Here is a 19,443-nt window from a genome sequence, read left to right as displayed (position 1 = left end):
ATATATATATATAATCTAGGCGGCTACAGAGTATCTTTGTTTACATTTTTGGTTGGTGGTGTGCCTCGAGATTTTTTCAATTAAAACAATGTACCTTGGCTCAAAAAAGGTTGAAAAACACTGACTTAAATAATACCGGTGTTCTATCAGATAGCCCTACGCTGTCATGATAGCATACATGCAGTTAGTACGCATGTCCGCGCATGCGCATTAAGAAGTCCGACCGTCGGAGTTGTCAGTTCAGGCAACAAGTTATGGCGAAAATAAGTCATTAAATTGTTAATAATATGATAACTAGATAAATATACATGCGTTGTCGTGGTTTCAAAGTGTATTTAAAGCAGGTCTGGCTGCAGCTGCAGTCAATTACAACACACAGTGTAAAACTCATTAACCTGTCTGCACGAGAGTACCTCGGCCCTTGCCCCGCAACGAGATCAATTGAAAACACATGCTATACATTTATCAATATAGGCATATTGCATATCCACGGATCGGGAAAAAGCTCTTCTAAATGACAGAAACAATATTTTCTACCTCAACAACACCCAGCTTGAACACTAAGCAGCTTGATTAAAAAAAAAAAAAAACGTGATTAGATGCTAACGAGGCTAACGAGGCATACCCGGTGTTATGCCCAGAAACACATGCCTGCCCAAAATTGCATCCCCTCTCGCGGGAGCGCGCATCGCTCTAAGCTCTCGCATATTGACGAGAAAACGGACTGAAATATGACCAAAGAGGAAATTTTAAAGATATAACACCGGTCAGAAAGACGCATTTAGTTCAGTGTCCATGAGATGATATTCAGAAAGGATTCTTTTACTGTTTGATTTTAGTTTCCTCTGCGATGAACTCTTTGCGTAAAGTCAATCACGTCCTCGCATGAAGGTGTTAATTATAACCTGTCAAATGACCGACGGGCTTTAAATTTTCATGTAGTTAAAAAAAAAAAAACCGGTCAAATACGGAAAATATTCCGCTAACGCGACCTCTGGGTCGCATGTAATGAAGCACAGCACATGGCCCTACACCCCCTGCCACCAGGAGGCGGCACCCTGCTACAGAGCCAAGAAGGGCCGGTGGAAACGCGATCACTCCGAAATATAGCCGAGCCGAGCCGGCTCTATTTGCTTCTATTGCCGGTGGAAAAGGGGCAACTGAAAGTCATCAAGCAAATCAGAACAGCGGAGAGGATTTAACAGAATGTCGCCAGTGAAAGTCCATGAGTAGGAGGAACAAAACAAGACCACCAGAGGGCGGTGTTGTCACATAGAACAGAATGGAATGGGTCAACACGTCACAGGGTCCGAGCTGCGTCACGTGTTCCCTCATGACGTAATTATTATAAAACTTAAAAGTATTTTTAGGCATTTATAGCGTGCTGCACAGTTGGCGCAGTAGAGCTGTTGCCTTGCATTTCTGAAACTCATGTTTCAGAAATGGAATTTCAAATGAGTTAGGAAAACATAACTTCAGCAAATAACTTCAGCGAATAATTGTGTGAGATCGCTGGGATCTCACAATTATTCGCTGAAGTTATTCTTTAAATACATTTAAAGAATAACACCTGGGCATAACACCGGACGTTTTAGAGCGTCTTGTTAGGAAGCCCATTCATAAACCTTGGTAGATCCCAGTGTGGAGCAAGTAACTCCAATCAGTTACTTGCTCAATATAAAATAAATACAGAGTTGAATAGCTTCAATAATTACTCATTTAATATATCCAATTCATGTTATTACTTCACTCTTACTTATATTTTATTTTTGATTCCACAGTCATATTTTGTTTTCAGAAATTCCATTTCTGAAACATGAGTTTACAATTACAATTGTGTAAATATTTTTATCTGAAAAATGTTATTTTTTGAATTTTTATCTGAAAAATGTTATTTTTTGAATGTGAGGTAAAACAGGTAAAACATTCATTCATCATTCACTTTAACCCTCAGCCCCCTGTGAGTATCCCTCCGAACAGGTGCCCTCACAGAGGGTAACGTTTCGGACGAAACATTACCCGAATCGTTCGCCAGTTGAACATCGGGGGCGAGCGGGTTAACGCCCCTGGGCAGATCGCCAGCACATCCCAGGGGGAACATAGAGACAGACAACCATGCACACACATTCACACCTAAGGAGAATTTGGAGGGACCCCAATTAACCTGATAGCCATGTTTTTGGACTGTGGGTGGAAACCCACGCATGCACAGGGAGAACATGCAAACTCCATGCAGAAGTGTCTGGGCCGGCCGGGACTCGAACCCACAACCTTCTTGCTGCAAGGCAACAGCTCTACCAACTGCGCCAACTGTGCAGCACGTTATAAACGCCTAATAATACTTTTAAGTTTTATAATAATTACGTCATGAGGGAACACGTGACGCAGCTTGGACCCTGTGACGTGTTCGACCCATTCCATTCTGTTCTATGTGACAACACCGCCCTCTGGTGGTCTTGTTTTGTTCCTCCTACTCATGGACTTTCACTGGCGACATTCTGTTAAATCCTCTCCGCTGTTCTGATTTGCTTGATGACTTTCAATTGCCCCTTTTCCACCGGCAATAGAAGCAACCTGGTTCGGCTCGGCTATATTTCGGAGTGATCGCGTTTCCACCGGCCCTTCTTGGCTCTGTAGCAGGGTGCCGCCTCCTGGTGGCGGGGGAGGGGGTTTAGCGCCATGTGTTGTGCTTCGTTACATGCGACCCAGAGGTCGCGTTAGCGGAATATTTTCCGTATTTGACCGGTTATTTTTTTTAACTACATGAAAATTTAAAGCCCGTCGGTCATTTGACAGGTTATAATTAACACCTTCATGCGAGGACGTGATTGACTTTACGCAAAGAGTTCATCGCAGACGAAACTAAATTCAATCAGTAAAATAATCCTTTCTGAATATCATCTCATGGACACTGAACTAAATGCGGCTTTCTGACCGGTGTTATATCTTTAAAATTTCCTCTTCGGTCATATTTCAGTCCGTTTTCTCCTCAATATGCGAGAGCTTAGAGCGATGCGCGCTCCCGCGAGAGGGGATGCAATTTTGGGCAGGCATGCGTTTCTGGGCATAACACCTGTTAAAAACGCAACAGTGAAAGAGCTAGGTGGCCCGATCCTCACAAACTATCGATCAGAGTAAAGCCGAAGCTCTGCCGTTTCCAACAATACCAGAGTCACCACGCTACGTGCAAAACTCTCTGAACCAGCAGCTAAAGAAGAAAAAAAGAAATAGCTAATTTCACGATAGACCCTTTTCACAGTGACGTTAGACAATGGCCGCCATAACTCAAACCTGGGTATCTTTACTTCCGGTGTGATTTTGCCTTGGGAACCAAGCTGAAAAATTCCCGCATTCTCATAATCTTAAGGATATAATAAAAGGTAAGTTTAATGATAACAGCATTTAAGTGTTAGATAGCTGTTATTAATCATTGTAAAATCACCATTCTCTAACTGTGTATAAAATAAACAGCCTCCGATCGGAGAGTAAACCACCTAGCAGCAGCTTTAGCCACATTTAGGAAAAAAATATACTCTCTGTCAGCGCTGTGACGTTTAGAGGTTCACTTTCTGTATTTTATAAAACAGTGTTTACGTGTTAGATAACCGTTATTAGTCATTGTCAATTTACCATTCTCCAACCAGCCTCCGATCATGAGTAAACCAGCTAGCAGCAGCTTTAGCCACAGTTAGGAAACATATACACCGCCGCCTGTCAGTGATGTAACGTTTAGAGGTTCATTTTCTGTATTAATGGAAAATAAAGGACATAAAAATAACTTTAATCTGATTACTGGAATTGAAATACGAGCTCGTTAGATTATTCGTTACCGAAAAAGTGGTCCGATTAGAGGAAGGCATTACAAAGCAGCGGCGGCACCGGACATCTCTGCTTATAACAAACAAACCCCTATTTTATGGGATGAGTGGCAACTCCAGTCTATAATTTAAGGATCTGATCAAGATTAGAGCCTAAAACGTTATAGTTCAAAAACAGTAAAAAGTTCTGGTTAAGGAACAGTTATGTCACGTAGTTAGCTAGCTAACAAAATTCACTAATGCTAAGCTAACGGTTACGCAAAACAAAAATACCTACCTTCATAGTCAAACAGGTTTTGTTCGGTGAAGAATTTCTAGCCTTTGTCTAATTTAGATTTTGTTGTCAGAGAATATTGGTTTGCAAATCGTGATCTATCTTCAAATCTTATTTTAGGCAAATGTTTTAGAGACTGTGTAAACTCCATGCTCCGGTGTTCTGTCTGATCAACATATGCTGTCAGATATATATATATATATATATATCTATCTAAATCTCTCTTTCTATATATATGTCTCTATATAGATATATATAGATATATACGTGTCCATTTTACATATATATATATGAAATAGACAACTTTATCATTACTTACTATGTACACCGGAACTAAGGATACACAGCTTCGAGCCAAAACGGAGGTTGTGTGACGTCATGTGAAAAGGGTCTATTGGTGAATGGCTTTAGGTTCCGTATTCACGTCAACGCCCTCGGATTCTATTGGCTCTGACGGTTCGAAAGACATGTCAATCATCAAAATTGGCCAATGGGTTCCCGAGAAACTGCCCAGCGTAATTTTGAAAGTCTGAATGGAGAACTGCATGATTTTACGCACAGAGCGCATTGTTATTGTAATGTAATTGTGAGATATATTAGTTTTTTTCCTGTGATCATATCATTTTGACAAATTAGTTTTCATTGCTATTTGCATTTTCATTGTTATATAATTATATTTGGAATGCTATTGTGAGTTAATCTGTTCCATTTTCAGACTATTACAATAGTCTGAAAATGGAACTATTGGTTTTTCATTTATTTTTCAAATTTTGCCAAAATGGCTAATTTGGAAGGTCCGCCTAGATTTTTATCAAGTAGTACCTCTCTAAAACTCATATGATTAACTTTTTTTTTCCATGAAACTTGGCACAGTAAAAGGTCAGATTGTGTACTGTTGTTTACTACAGGTTTTGGATTTCATCTGCTTGCTTTAAAAGGAATCTTAATATATTGAACTGTTTTTTTTAGGCGGAAATAGATATTTTTTCCTAATTTCTGCTGTGTATCATATTAATTTACTTTCCTCAGTAACAGGCAGGGTGGGTTTTAGAGCTGTAACATATTCTCTAGGGTCTTACCTTTGTTTTGATACCAAAACAATTAAAATAAACTCTGTAGTTCTTGAGATACATTCAATTCATTTTGGGCATGTATTTTCAGCCATATTTCTCAAAAAGAGGCCATGAGCTGGAAAGGTTTTAACCGCTAAGTCAGGATGCCATACAAGTGTTAATAACAAAGTGTGTGATGATCTACGTCATGATTCTATGTTGATAAAATAAAATCATTTGGTAATGACAGTGTATACATGTCTGAGCTAAGCGTATGACTATCTGACAATGTATGCTGATCTGACAGAACACCGGCTTGTGAAAATCTGCCTTCAGAAAAATGCTTAGAAATAAACAGTAGCATGAAACGATGTTTAAATGCCAACATAGCAGTTAGCGCAGTCTGTTTTCATGCTGCCATAGAGCTACTGTTGGCATCTACACGCATAAAATCCAGTATAACCTCCTTCACTTATTGATCTGGAAATGATTAGATGTTTAGCATTGTTGTTTTAATTTAATTTATTTGACGCTTAGCCGTCAACCGTGAGTCGTTAGCAGGGAGCTATCAGTAAGTGTCGTTATGGCAAAAACTGGGATGTTTACTACCAGTTACCTTCATGGTGCTGACTAACTTGGTAGTTTCCGTCCATTCAACTGGACGTGGGGTGGGCTGCAGTCCATGATCCATTTCTTGCGTTATTCCAGACTCCATTTTGGTTTTGGAAATGTAATAAATTGTATTCTGCTTTTCACAATTGCTGACAAGTGCCCTGAAATGGGTTTTTTCTGTCTCTCTTTTTGAAAACCTGACTTTATTATTTTTCTTAGCACCATAGTAACGGCCACAGTCGTTCTTGTCTTCTACTGACTGCTGCTGACACATCATCATCAAATGCACCAAGCAGGATCCAGTGGGGTTCAGTGCAAATGTGGGCGTGTGCTTTTTGGTCTGGGAGTTGGAACATTTAATTTTTATTGCTAAAACTATTTTTAAAAACTGTCCTAACATTTCCCCCTATAAGGCGCCCCTGGGAACCACTCCTCAGGTTTAGCTGGAGGAGGGTGGTGGGGGAAGAGATGTCAGACTTTCCCGAACCTGTTACTCTGAGCGGACGGATGGATTTTATAGAGCCCTGCCTCTAACAAATGTTTTATTGCATTTAGTGATATGAGATTCATGAACAATCTGATTCTTTTGAAAAGCTCTTTATCCTGACCAACAGGAAAGGACTCTTGGTTTGCTTGCCAATGATGCTCTGCATGGACAATAATTATATTTAAAATTTTAATCTGTGAATAAATAAAGTACAGAGGTCTGGACATAAGAGCACACAGAACACATTCTCATTCCTCACCATTTGTTTTCGTACCAGGTTATGGCAGACCTCACCTGGCTGCAACTGATGCAGTCTTCGACAGAGAGGATGAGGACGGTATGGTGCTCTCCCTTCTACTTGGTTTCTTCTTGCTTCTCTGTTAGTGCTCGTAGTTGGGTATTGCTTACTGTTAGTTTGTTGTCCTAATTATTATATTTAATGATGCTGTAGAAGATTTTTGAATCGGTTCAGTTCCTTTCAAAGAGCCTTAAATCATACCAGTAGTTGTGTTCCTTAAAATGAAATATTACAAATAATCAACATATGTAACTCAGAGGTTAAGAGGTGTTTCTAGTGTTAGGGAATTAGATTTTTGGTTCGTATCTAGAGATAATTAATGTACCATGTGGCCACGTTTAGCTGAAAGCTAACCTGTGATGGGCAGACACTCCTTTCCATTTCACTTCCCTGCAGCAGGTTTTTCATTTATTTGTAAAAGAAGCACATTTCTGAAGGAAGAAGAAAAGTTTTATTGAGTTTTTCTTTAATTGTCCAAGAGTTCTACAGGGCTTTGATTAGGACTTAAATCTGACTGACAATATGAACTGAGAGCATTAGATAATAATTTACAATATTTTAATTATTACAAGGATACAATACAAAGGTTATGTATTCTAGGTTACATATGTAAGATATGCATTAAGCTGGGATTATATCAATGGGTAAAATGTTACTTATTTCAAAATGATTTAAATGGGGAAGTTTAAGTTAAATGTGTGTTAATCTAAATTCAGGTGATCTCCCTGTTCTGACAGTTAAAATCAACAACATTTCTCTGGATGGGACTATAATGTGACTCCTCCAAGCTTGATGGGGCGTCTCCTGCCTTTGTTGGGCTTTTCAGTTTGATCTCGTAAAGCAATTTACCCGCTGTCACTGTGAAGTAGCGCAGCGCAGAAGTTGCAGGACGTTTCCCTGCCTGATGTTCGCTCTCTCTGCCTCGGTGTTCTCATTCCACAGCCCACTTCAGATTCTTGGTGTTCCGACAGCTCGCTGGGAGGAATCTGGGCCAGTGGTGCCTGAGATAGCACAGGCTAACTGAAAGACGATGTGACATTTTGCTTTTTTGTAAGTCTGTTCTTGATGTGTTGGTTTGTGTGTCAGTGTTAATGAAGATAAGCTGAAATTAACAACCCAAAGAAGAGAATGGGTTGTTATAGAAATAACAACCCATTGACTACACATTGTCAATAATCAGTTAATCAATTATCACTTAATTAAGGTGCTAATAATATTGTGAACTAGGTGGGGTAACAAGATTGAAATGAGATCTCACAATGTTCAAACAGACCATGTCATCAAAGAGAAGTAATGAGAAGTCTTGAAAATGAGGTTCTGTGATTTGAACTCAACAAATGCCACAATTATTTTTGGTCCTGTTTTTTTTTTAAATATGAAGGAACATAGTAGTTGTTGTGTTGGATTTGTTTCTCCAAAGTTTTGCATGTTCCGGTTGTAGGTGGAAAAATCAGTTGGCTTAGCTAATAGTTGTGATTATTGTTCTTAGCACCACAGGCCAATAAAAAATGTATTGTGGACTCCCGGGTATTCATGGGAGTTGGGAATAAAGCCACTTGTGAAAACTGAAATCCATGAAGATCTGAGACCTCTTTTAAAAATGCTAACTTCCTACTTTAATAGTTCAAACACCAAATAAAGGTTAATATGCATTACCTCCACCTGTCTCTGGAAGAACGATCTGTATCACTAGCTTGTTTGTGTATGTACTAATAGACTTCTGGGAGTGTCATTTTGTTTCTTTTTGCTTTTTGCATTTCATTGTAGTGGTGAAAATAGCAAATAGATAGTAAATAGAACAACAAATACAAATAAGGGCAATTTAAATTGATTTCTTTTGGACTACTTTGACTGCAATTTTGTGGAAAAACAAAAAAATCAAGTACCGTATACGTTCCAGTGATGGTGCAGTGACATTACCTCAGAAGCTAATATCTACCGTCTTCCACTATTGGGGATGCAGCCAATCAGCACAAAGGAAAATAAATGGCACTCCTGGGTTGGCTGCTTTGCAAGCACCAGCTAATAATAAGTAAACCATTGCACCCAGGTATTACAGCTTCTCAATAATTTCTTTTCAAATATATTATATATGCACTTCATCACAATTTGTTAATGGGCAAATTTTCTGTGAACTTGGAGTTAAATTCCATAGGAAAATATACAATAGTAGGCGTCTGTATTTATTATTTTATGCTCCAAGACCCACAAAATAGAGCTCAGATCTGAATGTTTGGCTTGTCATGAAGCCAAACTGTGTGTTTGTGTCTCAGGAGGTGAATATGTCCTTCCTCCTGTATTCTGAAACATTTAGATGTACTGTGACTTAACTTGCAACTGAAAATCATCCCTTTGCCAAAAAAATCTTTGTGTTTTTCTATCTACTCTGTTCAAGTTGTGTCATGTTATGTTCCTGTAAGATGGACTTTGGTCAGGTACGCAGCAGCATTCCTGCTCCCTGCTAAACTAAGTGATATAGGGAGAGGGGAGGTGTCAGGGAGGGGGGCAAGCCAAGAACAAGGGAGGAACTGAGCTTCATTACAAAATCTGGCTGTGGGTTGTGGGCATGCTCAGTAGAGCTCACTTTGCAGCCTGAAATCCACCCTCTAAATTTGAACAGGAGGGAGATGACGGAGCAGACTCTGGCTGCTGCTGCTGCTGCTCTCTGGCACAGTTTTATCTCACTCATGTGAGGGAGTGGAAAGGTGTAGTTTTTTTTTCTTAATGAAGAATTTTTTAATAATCAGAAGAGGAGACTGGGGGACAAAAAGAGAAAAAACTTTCTCTCCAGCATAGCTGCTCTGTCAAGCACTTTTACCTCCAGGGGAGCAGAGGGACAATGTTGAAAATGCAGCCAGCAGGGAGCTGGTGAGAGAAATGTGAGGAAAGGAGGAAGAAAGAGAGGCAGAGCGCTGCTTTGATTGAACCCTAACCCAGGTCAGTACCCAGGAAAAACCTCAACAACTGCTAAGTCCTCTTCCTAACTACTCCTTTGTCGTCTTTCAGTCCTGCTTTTACTTGAACTGTTTTCCGGTTTTCCGGCTTCTATAATTTTTATGAATACTTTTGTTCATGCTTCGCAAATGCTGTGTGCTCTGTTGGGAGGCTGGATATAAAAGGTTGAGTGGCTGCATGACAGGCAGTCTCCTCACAGCACCAGCTGACCAGCGGCATCCTCTGCTGTGCATCACATTGGAGCTGTTCAGCAGATGTCCATGTGGGTTCATGTGCTGAGGCAGGATGAACTGTCAGAGCCATGTGGTTAAACAACACAAAGATGGAGCTGGTGCGTTTTGGAGGCTGGAAATTGCTCTCAAGCTTCATAGAGTAAAGCAAACTTTCTTCCAATAGGAATTAGGAATGTCTTTCTGAGAGATGCTCCATTTGGAATAGTTTTTTCTGGTCAAATGTAGAGAAACACAGTTGATCATAATTTCATGTATTGTTTTATTTGACTCATTAATACATGTGCTCATTTTTCAAAATGTATGTTTTCCACTTTACAAAGAAACGTATCAATTTTAACAGTTTGTTACCAAGTAAACTGTTAAAATGTTATAGCTTTCTCTGAATTAGATTTCTAAAATAAAATTATATTTAACTTCTTTTCACGATTATGCAGTTTGGTCCAATGCAAATAAAAGGCGATTTGCTTTGACTGTCAAAACAATATTTAGACACACAACTAAATATTGTCGTCTTTAAGTTCAATTAATGTAGCCCTACAGTGTCTAGAGGGCCACATATATCTATGGTGAGCCAAATATAGGTCAGAAATTCAGAGCGTCATAAAGTACTAAAAGCAGCATATGTGTTCCTTTGTCTTTAAACACAGAGCAGATGCTAGAATTGCATTAGGCAATTTATTAATCAACTCACCTTAAACTTTAAAGGTGAATTGATTTTCGCAAAATCAAGTTGCTAAAATGGCCCAACTTGATTTTGCTGAGATGGTTTTTTTCGGCTGAAAAAAAGTTATACAAGAAACATTATATAGGTGTGCTGTGGTGGCGCAGGGGCAAAGCACAACCAACCCATGCATTGAGGCCCTAGTCCTCATGGCAGTGGTCACAGGTTCAATTCCTGGCCTGGTGACATTTGCCGCATGTCTTCATCTTTCCTGTCAAACTACTTTCAAATAAAGGCCACTGGAGCCATAAAGAACCCAAAATGTCTTTCAACAATTTAAAAGTGTATCTTAACATTTATTTTTAGAGTAAGAGGTTCTTCAGACAGGGCTGCACAGTGGTGCAGTTGGTAGCACTGTTGCCTTGCAGCAAGAAGGTTCTGGGTTCGATTCCCAGCCCAGAGTCTTTCTGCATGAAGTTTGCATGTTCTCCCTGTGCATGGTGGTTTCTCTGGTTTCCTCCCACAGTCCAAAAACATGGCTGTCAGGTTAAGTGGCCTCTCTAAATTGTCCCTAGGTGCAAGTGTGCATGGTTGTCTGTCTCTGTGTTGACCTGTCCAGGGTGACCCTGCCTCTTCCCTGGAATGTTGGCTGGAGATGGGCACCAGCAACCCCCCTGACCCCAGCAAGAGACAAGGATGTACAGAAAATGGATGGATTCTTCAGACATTAGGAAATTTACCCAACAGGTGCATTGTTGGATGTCAAAAGTTCTTCTTTATGGTTGTATCTGGTGCAACTCAGAAAGGTGATTAAGCAAATTCTATCTCAGCCTTCTGGAGTTCATTTATCCCAGTGGCAGGATGACTGCCTTCATTCTTAGAAACCGGGATCCCATGTGCGCCTGCCAGGCTCTCACCCCTGATGGCCCATCTGAGGCTCCATGATCCATCACACAGAGGTCAGCCATGTTTTACTGAAAGGGATCTGAACTTGTTACCTCTGCTGGACTGATGGCCTGAATGTCAAACTCATTTTTCGTTTTTCCTGCTCCCTTTATTTTTCCATCCCCATCCCATCATTGCCTCTGTATTGAAATAATTGGGTCGCACTCAGCGTGACAAGGTTGCCAGTGCGGCCTGTGAATAGAGCCATCTAGCTTGGTGCCTTGATTTCCTGGTGCTGGCTTTCACAGCCTCCCTCAGAGGTCGTGACGGGTCATCATCATGACTGCTGCTTCTCAGCGGTACATTATCTACAGTTGCTCAGCTGGCCCTGAGCTTGGTCTATGGTCTATTCTTCCCCAGAATCTCTGGATGCAGTCTGTTCAACATGGCTCACATTCAACATGGCAGCCTAATGGGCTTTTATTCCTCCAGCAGAATTCAATCACTTGTCTTTCTTTCTGCCTGTCTGCTGAGTGATTCAGAGTTTAATGAGGGAGGCGAGATAAAGGCAAGCTTATGGTTGGCCGGATGACGGAGAGGCTGTGGTTATGGTTTCTGTTGGAGTAGGCACACAATGAGCGCTCATGTGAAATGTGTTTGGTGTTTTTTTTCCTAGCAGAGAAGAAGGAAAAGGTGATGGAGATGTCTGAGAAAATGCCAGGCAGTCTCAGAGAGAAGGGGTCATTAAATTGTCAAAGGATGCAGCTCTTCAAATATTCCTTTTCATTTCAGAGACTTCCACCAGGGAGCTGAGAAAAGAGAAGAGGGGGTGTTTTTGGCAGCATAACCTTCGGCAAGGTTTTAGGATTATAAAACATTCATACTATAATTTCATCATGCGCACCCATACCTGCAGCGCTGTGCATTATTTCAATGGCAAGATGGGATAATCCTCTTACATAAACGCTGCCACTGCTGGTGTAGGAGGGCATCAGACTGGAGGCAAGGAATTTCCTGGCTCACACCAGATTATGGGGTTGTTGTTTTGAGGTTCATGGCGGGTCAAAGTCTACACTATATGTCAGCTGTCAGCTGATGTGTCTGCTTTAGCATCAATGCAGACGTCAGCAGCAATGCAAGATTCTTCTGTCTGACATCACCAACGGCGGTCAGAGTGGAGTTCATCTGCTTTAAACATGCTACCTTACACACAGTATCTATCTTCACAAGGACATTGCATTGACTGTCATTCTCTTCTAGAGCCTAACCCTAACCCCATCTCAGTGGACTGTGGCCCATTAGGAACTCTGAGGCCTCAACATCTCTCTCAAAAGAAAAAAATATAAAAATAGTTGTGCACACTTAATGTTAACATGGCATATTGATTAATACATGTATAATTATAACAATATGATGAAACAGTTGGACAGGTCTTTTAACCTTAGCATTTGTTACATCCAGAGAGCAGGAGAGTTGGCAGGCCAACAGTAACACCATGGTCAGTAATACCAGTGGTTTTGGCCCTGTGAGCAGGTGATGCTGAAAAATGAAATCTTCATCTCCATAAAACTTTTCAGCAGATGGAAGCATGAAGTGCTCCAACATCTCCTGATAGCTGCTGCATTGATCCTGCCCTTGATAAAACCCAGTGGACCAACACCAGCAGCTGACATGGCACCCAGACCATCACTGACTGTGGGTACTTGACACTGGACTTCTGGCATTTTGGCATTTCCTTCTCCCCAGTCTTCCTCCAGACTCTGGCACCTTGATTTCCGAATGACATGCAAAAATTTCTTTCATCCGAAAAAAGTACTTTGGACCACTGAACAACAGTGGTCCAAAGTACTGCTTCTCTGTAGCCCAGGTCAGGCGCTTCTGCCACTGTTTCTGGTTCAAAAGTGGCTTGACCTTTGACCTGGGGAATGAGGGACCTGTAGCCCATTTCCTGCACACGCCTCTGCATGGTGGCTCTGGATGTTTCAGTCCACTGCTTCCCCCAAGGTCTGGAACCAGCCCTTCTCCACAATCTTCCTCAGGGTCCGGTCACCTCTTCTCGTTGTGCAGCGTTTTCTGCCACACTTCTTCCTTCCCACTGAGGTGCCTTGATACTCTGGGAACAGCCTATTGGTTCAGAAATGTCTTTCTGTTTCTCACCCTCTTGCTTGAGGATGTCAGTGATGGCCTTCTGGACAGCAGTCAGGTCAGCAGTCTGACCCATGATGGCGGTTTTGAGTAATGAACCAGGCTGGGAGTTTTTAAAGGCCTCAGGAATCTTTTGCAGGTGTTTAGAGTTACTTTGTTGATTCAGATGATTATTTTTATTGCTCGTTCAGAGAACCTTTTCATAATATTCTAATTTTTTGAGACAGGGATTTTGGGTTTTCATGAGCTGTTTGCCAAAATCATCAATTAAAACAATAAAAGACCTGAAATATTTCAGTTGGTGTGCAATGAATCTAAAATATATGACAGTTTAATTTTTATCATTACATTATGGAAAATAATTAACTTTATCACAATATGCTATTTTTTTGAGAAGGACCTGTATGTATAGCTAAGCTCCACCTTTAGCCTCCATGTTTACTTCCGCAAACGCTGAGCACTTCTTCTTCTTTTTATGGTGGTTGGAAGAACACTGAGAACGCTGACGCTATTGCGCCCTCTAGTGCGCATGCGGGACACTTTCAGGTTATTTGCCCGTTTAGACTGAAGAACACATAAAGGTCGCATATGGGTGGCAGTGTGAACTGTCCGGCGACAAATCTGTCTAATTCTATGCTTTGTGCTCCAAGCGACCTCATGCGTTGACATTTTGCATCATATCCTAATAGCACTTTCTGAACCATTTGGAAAAGAGGTTTGTTACCAAAAATGTTTACTATACCCTAATCTGTAATTGCAGTGACTCATTCTAGAATCTAGAATGGTTCTGGTTCTGGGAGGCTGAAAACCCCCCTCATAATTTTCCTTCTAATTGACAACTACAGGTGCTGGTCATAAAATTAGAATATTGTGATAAAGTTCATTATTTTCCATAATGTCATGATAAAAATTAAATTGTCATATATTTTAGATTCATTGCACACCAACTGAAATATTTCAGGTCTTTTATTGTTTTAATTTTGATGATTTTGGCAAACAGCTCATGAAAACCCAAAATCCCTGTCTCAAAAAATTAGAATATTATGAAAAGGTTCTCTGAACGAGCAATAAAAATAATCATCTGAATCAACAAAGTAACTCTAAACACCTGAAAAAGATTCCTGAGGCCTTTAAAAACTCCCAGCCTGGTTCATTACTCAAAACCGCAATCATGGGTCAGACTGCTGACCTGACTGCTGTCCAGAAGGCCATCACTGACATCCTCAAGCAAGAGGGTGAGAAACGGAAAGAAATTTCTGAACGAATCGGCTGTTTGCAGAGTGTTATATCAAGGCACCTCAGTGGGAAGTCAGTAGGAAGGAAAAAGTGTGGCAGAAAACGCTGCACAACGAGAAGAGGTGACCGGACCCTGAGGAAGATTGTGGAGAAGGGCCGATTCCAGACCAAATTAAATTTTCATCTCCATAAAACTTTTCAGCAGATGGAAGCATGAAGTGCTCCAAAATCTTCTGATAGCTGCTGCATTGATCCTGCCCTTGATAAAACCCAGTGGACCAACACCAGCAGCTGACGTGGCACCCAGACCATCACTGACTGTGGGTACTTGACACTGGACTTCTGGCATTTTGGCATTTCCTTCTCCCCAGTCTTCCTCCAGACTCTGGCACCTTGATTTCCGAATGACATGCAAAGTTTGCTTTCATCCGAAAAAAGTACTTTGGACCACTGAACAACAGTGGTCCAAAGTGCTGCTTCTCTGTAGCCCAGGTCAGGCGCTTCTGCCGCTGTTTCTGGTTCAAAAGTGGCTTGACCTTTGACCTGGGGAATGCGGCACCTGTAGCCCATTTCCTGCACACGCCTGTGCACAGTGGCTCTGGATGTTTCTACTCCAGACTCAGTCCACTGCTTCCCCCAAGGTCTGGAATCGGCCCTTCTCCACAATCTTCCTCAGGGTCCGGTCACCTCTTCTCGTTGTGTAGCGTTTTCTGCCACACTTTTTCCTTCCTACTGACTTCCCACTGAGGTGCCTTGATACTCTGGGAACAGCCTATTGGTTCAGAAATGTCTTTCTGTTTCTCACCCTCTTGCTTGAGGATGTCAGTGATGGCCTTCTGGACAGCAGTCAGGTCAGCAGTCTGACCCATGATTGCGGTTTTGAGTAACGAACCAGGCTGGGAGTTTTTAAAGGCCTCAGGAATCTTTTGCAGGTGTTTAGAGTTACTTTGTTGATTCAGATGATTATTTTTATTGCTCGTTCAGAGAACCTTTTCATAATATTCTAATTTTTTGAGACAGGGATTTTGGGTTTTCATGAGCTGTTTGCCAAAATCATCAATTAAAACAATAAAAGACCTGAAATATTTCAGTTGGTGTGCAATGAATCTAAAATATATGACAATTTAATTTTTATCATGACATTATGGAAAATAATGAACTTTATCACAATATTCTAATTTTATGACCAGCACCTGTATGCTCTAGTGCAGGGGTGGACAACTCCAGTACTGGAGGGCTGATCCCTGGTGAAAAATAAATATACTAAGTATGTTAAATGCTTAGCATACTTTAAGCCATGCTTTAAGTCATACTAATCATGAGTGTACTGTGTACTTCAAGTTCGCTTAGGATTAGCTAACTTGAGTGTGCTATTTTGGAACAATTAATTTTGTGCTTAGTGTATTTTAATAGTAATTAAATTGTAGAAAAGGACAATTTAAAGTGTACTTAGTATACTTTAAGTATATTGCTTTTTATGTAATATAAACTTGCTTGATTAGTATATTTTGAGTGTACTTTTTTGATTGAATTACATTTAAAATATATTTGGAACATATTTTATATATTAGTGTAATTACAGTATACTCTAATTACACTTTTGGTTTATTATAATTGCTAATGAAGTACACTTTTTAGTTACTTAATATCTTATTATTCTGCTTTGCCACTTTGCACATTACATGTTTCATACACACATCAGGCTACCAGAACACAGAAGGATCCATTACAACACACTTTACAGGTGAAACTAATTACATTGTGCTTTCAATATATTGCCATTTTTCAAGAGTACACTGCCAATATATTGTCACAGAATTGTGATAATTGTCAAAATATTAAAAGTTTACAGACAACATTCTTAAGAAAGAATAAAATAAAATAATAGGTACACTTTAGGAGAAATGTGAAAAATATTTAATCAAGGACAGAATAATGTTTTAATTCAGTGTCACAGTATTCCGGTTTTACTGCAGACAAACTGACATTTCTCCTTCCTAAAAACAGTGATAATAATTATAATTTATTAAGAGAAGTGGAAAGAATTTGAAAAATCAGATGTGACATCTGTAAAATCTTTCTTTCCCACCAGGGGTGTTAAGTTGTAAGTAGCATACTGCGCATGTGTGAGATGTAAGGAGTGGGAGGCGGGGCTAGATCTGTGTTTTCTTCATTCTGTTGGGTGATGAGCGCGGGAGCGCATGTTAACTGTTTATGGCGACCATTAAAGTGTGGATGCTAACGTCAGCAGAGTGATTATTGAATCAACATTGGTAGCAGAGGATGGCCGCTGCTGGAAATTACAAAGTTCCCCCACCGTTCGACGAGAAGACGTCTTACGAAAGTTGGAAAAATGAAATTGAAATCTGGAGACTTGTTACCGACTTGGACAAAAAGAAGCAGGCCCTAGCGGTTACCCTGTCGCTATCAGGAAGAGCGAGAGAAAGCGCGCTGGAAATCGCTGCGGAACACCTCAACGACGATACAGGAATGAGCGTTCTTTTAAACAAGTTGGATTCAGTGTTTTTAAAAGAAGAAAAGGATCGACAGTACGAAGCTTACACGGAGTTTGATCGGATCGACAGACGTGGCAACACGTCCATGATGGATTACATTATCGAATTTGAACGACGGTACAACAAGTTATGTAAGTTCAAAATGGAACTACCGGATGCAGTGTTAGCATTCAAGCTATTAGACACCGCGGGGCTAAACGTTAAAGACAAACAGCTAGCTCTTACCGCCTGTTCCACCGTATCTTTTGACAACATGAAATCGGCTTTGAAAAGAATCTTCGGTGATAATGTCTATCCTCCACAAGAGGGCGACTCAGCCTTTTTCACCAAATACACAGGCAAGCGTGAACGGAGTTCAAACTCAGAGCAAAGCCCAAGAACAGCTGCAGGGACTAATCCACTCGACAAATACGGGAGAAGAACTAAATGTGCAATATGTCAGAGCACTTATCACTGGGCAAAAGACTGCCCCAATAAAAGAGAACATGTGAAGCTAACAAATGTTGAGGGATCAAAAGACAATGTTGAAGAATGTAATATTACTCTGTTTTCAGACGAATTCCCATCTGACACACAGATCTTCATGGTAGAAGCTTTGGGATCTGCTGTGATTGACACTGCCTGTACAAGAACTGTGTGTGGTGAAAAATGGCTTGCAGATTATGTAAGTGGGCTGCCTCAGAGAGAATTAATAAAGATTAAAGATGAAAAGAGTGCAAGACCTTTCCGGTTTGGGGATGGAAAACTGGTGCAATCCACAAGAAAGGTGACTATTCCTGCAACAATAGGAGAAACTAAATGCAACATTGAGACAGAAGTAGTTCCAGCAGATATACCGATGCTTTTGAGCAAAACATCACTGAAGAGAGCGAGTGCTGTTTTAGACATTGCTCAAGACAAAGCAATGATGTTTGACCAACCTGTAAAACTTGAACTGACATCTTCTGGACATTATTGTGTAAACTTAAGAAAGGAAAGGATCAATAATGAAAGCCAGTTTAAACAAAGTGAGACACCAAATGATGATGATGAAATTCTCATTGTGACAGAAAACATGACAACAAAAGAAAAAAAAACAGTACTGCTAAAGCTACATAAACAATTTGGACATGCCTCAGTTGACAGACTACAAAAGCTCTTGTCTTACTCAGGCAACACTGATGATGAAAGCATTACAATCCTGAAGGAAATTGTAAAAAACTGTGAAATATGCATCCGGTACAGTAGAGCAAAACCTAAACCTGCAGTGGGTTTACCCATGGCTTCAACGTATAATGAAACTGTAGCTGTGGACCTACATGAGCTTGAGCCAGGTTTGTGGTATCTACATGCCATCGACCATTTTACAAGATTCAGTGCAGGGAGCATTATCACCACAAAAAGACCCAAAGAGATAGTGAAGCACTTTATTCACTGCTGGATAAGCGTTCATGGCCCACCACGCAGATTATTCACTGACAATGGAGGTGAATTTAACAATGAAGAAATAAGAGACATGGCTGAACATTTTAACATTGAGGTTAAAGCCACTGCTGGATACAGTCCATGGAGCAACGGCCTACTGGAAAGACACAATCAGATTCTCACTGAAATGCTACTCAAGGTAAAGAGAGACAACAAATGTGACTGGAAAATGGCTCTGGACTGGGCTTTGATGGCAAAAAACAGCATGCACAATGTACATGGCTACAGTCCCTATCAACTTGTTTTTGGTCAAAACCCAAACCTGCCTTCAGTTCTAATTGATAGACCTCCAGCATTGGAAACTGATGTCAACACATGGATGGGTCATCACACTGCAACACTGCATGGCATGAGAAAAGCCTTTGCTGAGGCTGAATGTTCTGAGAGGATCCGAAGAGCCCTCCGAAAACAGCTGCGACCCACAGATGACAAATATGAAACAGGAGACAAAGTCTATTATAAACGTACAGACTGTCAGGAGTGGAAAGGGCCAGGTGTGGTTATTGGCCAAGATGGTGTAGTAATATTCGTCAGGCATGGTGGAACGTATGTCAGAGTACACCAGTCTAAGCTGAGAAAAATGAATGAGACACAAGAGAAACTAGGGGAAAGCGAAAGCAAAAATCCATTTAAAACGGATGACCACCTTTCAAAGACACCAGCAGCGGTACTTGATGAAGAACATGACTTTGAAAGTGAACATGAGGAGGAGATGGCACCAACAAGCAATGAATCACTTGGTGTTGCAGAAAACAGTGAATCCTCCTGTGATCCAGTACAACCTGAAGGGGATGGTCTTCCACTGAC

The sequence above is a fragment of the Poecilia mexicana genome, unplaced genomic scaffold (genome assembly GCF_051168715.1).
Source record: "Poecilia mexicana isolate PSO_F unplaced genomic scaffold, ASM5116871v1 scaffold_13, whole genome shotgun sequence".
Classification (NCBI taxonomy): Eukaryota; Metazoa; Chordata; class Actinopteri; order Cyprinodontiformes; family Poeciliidae; genus Poecilia; species Poecilia mexicana.
Note: the sequence above shows the minus strand (reverse complement) of the source record.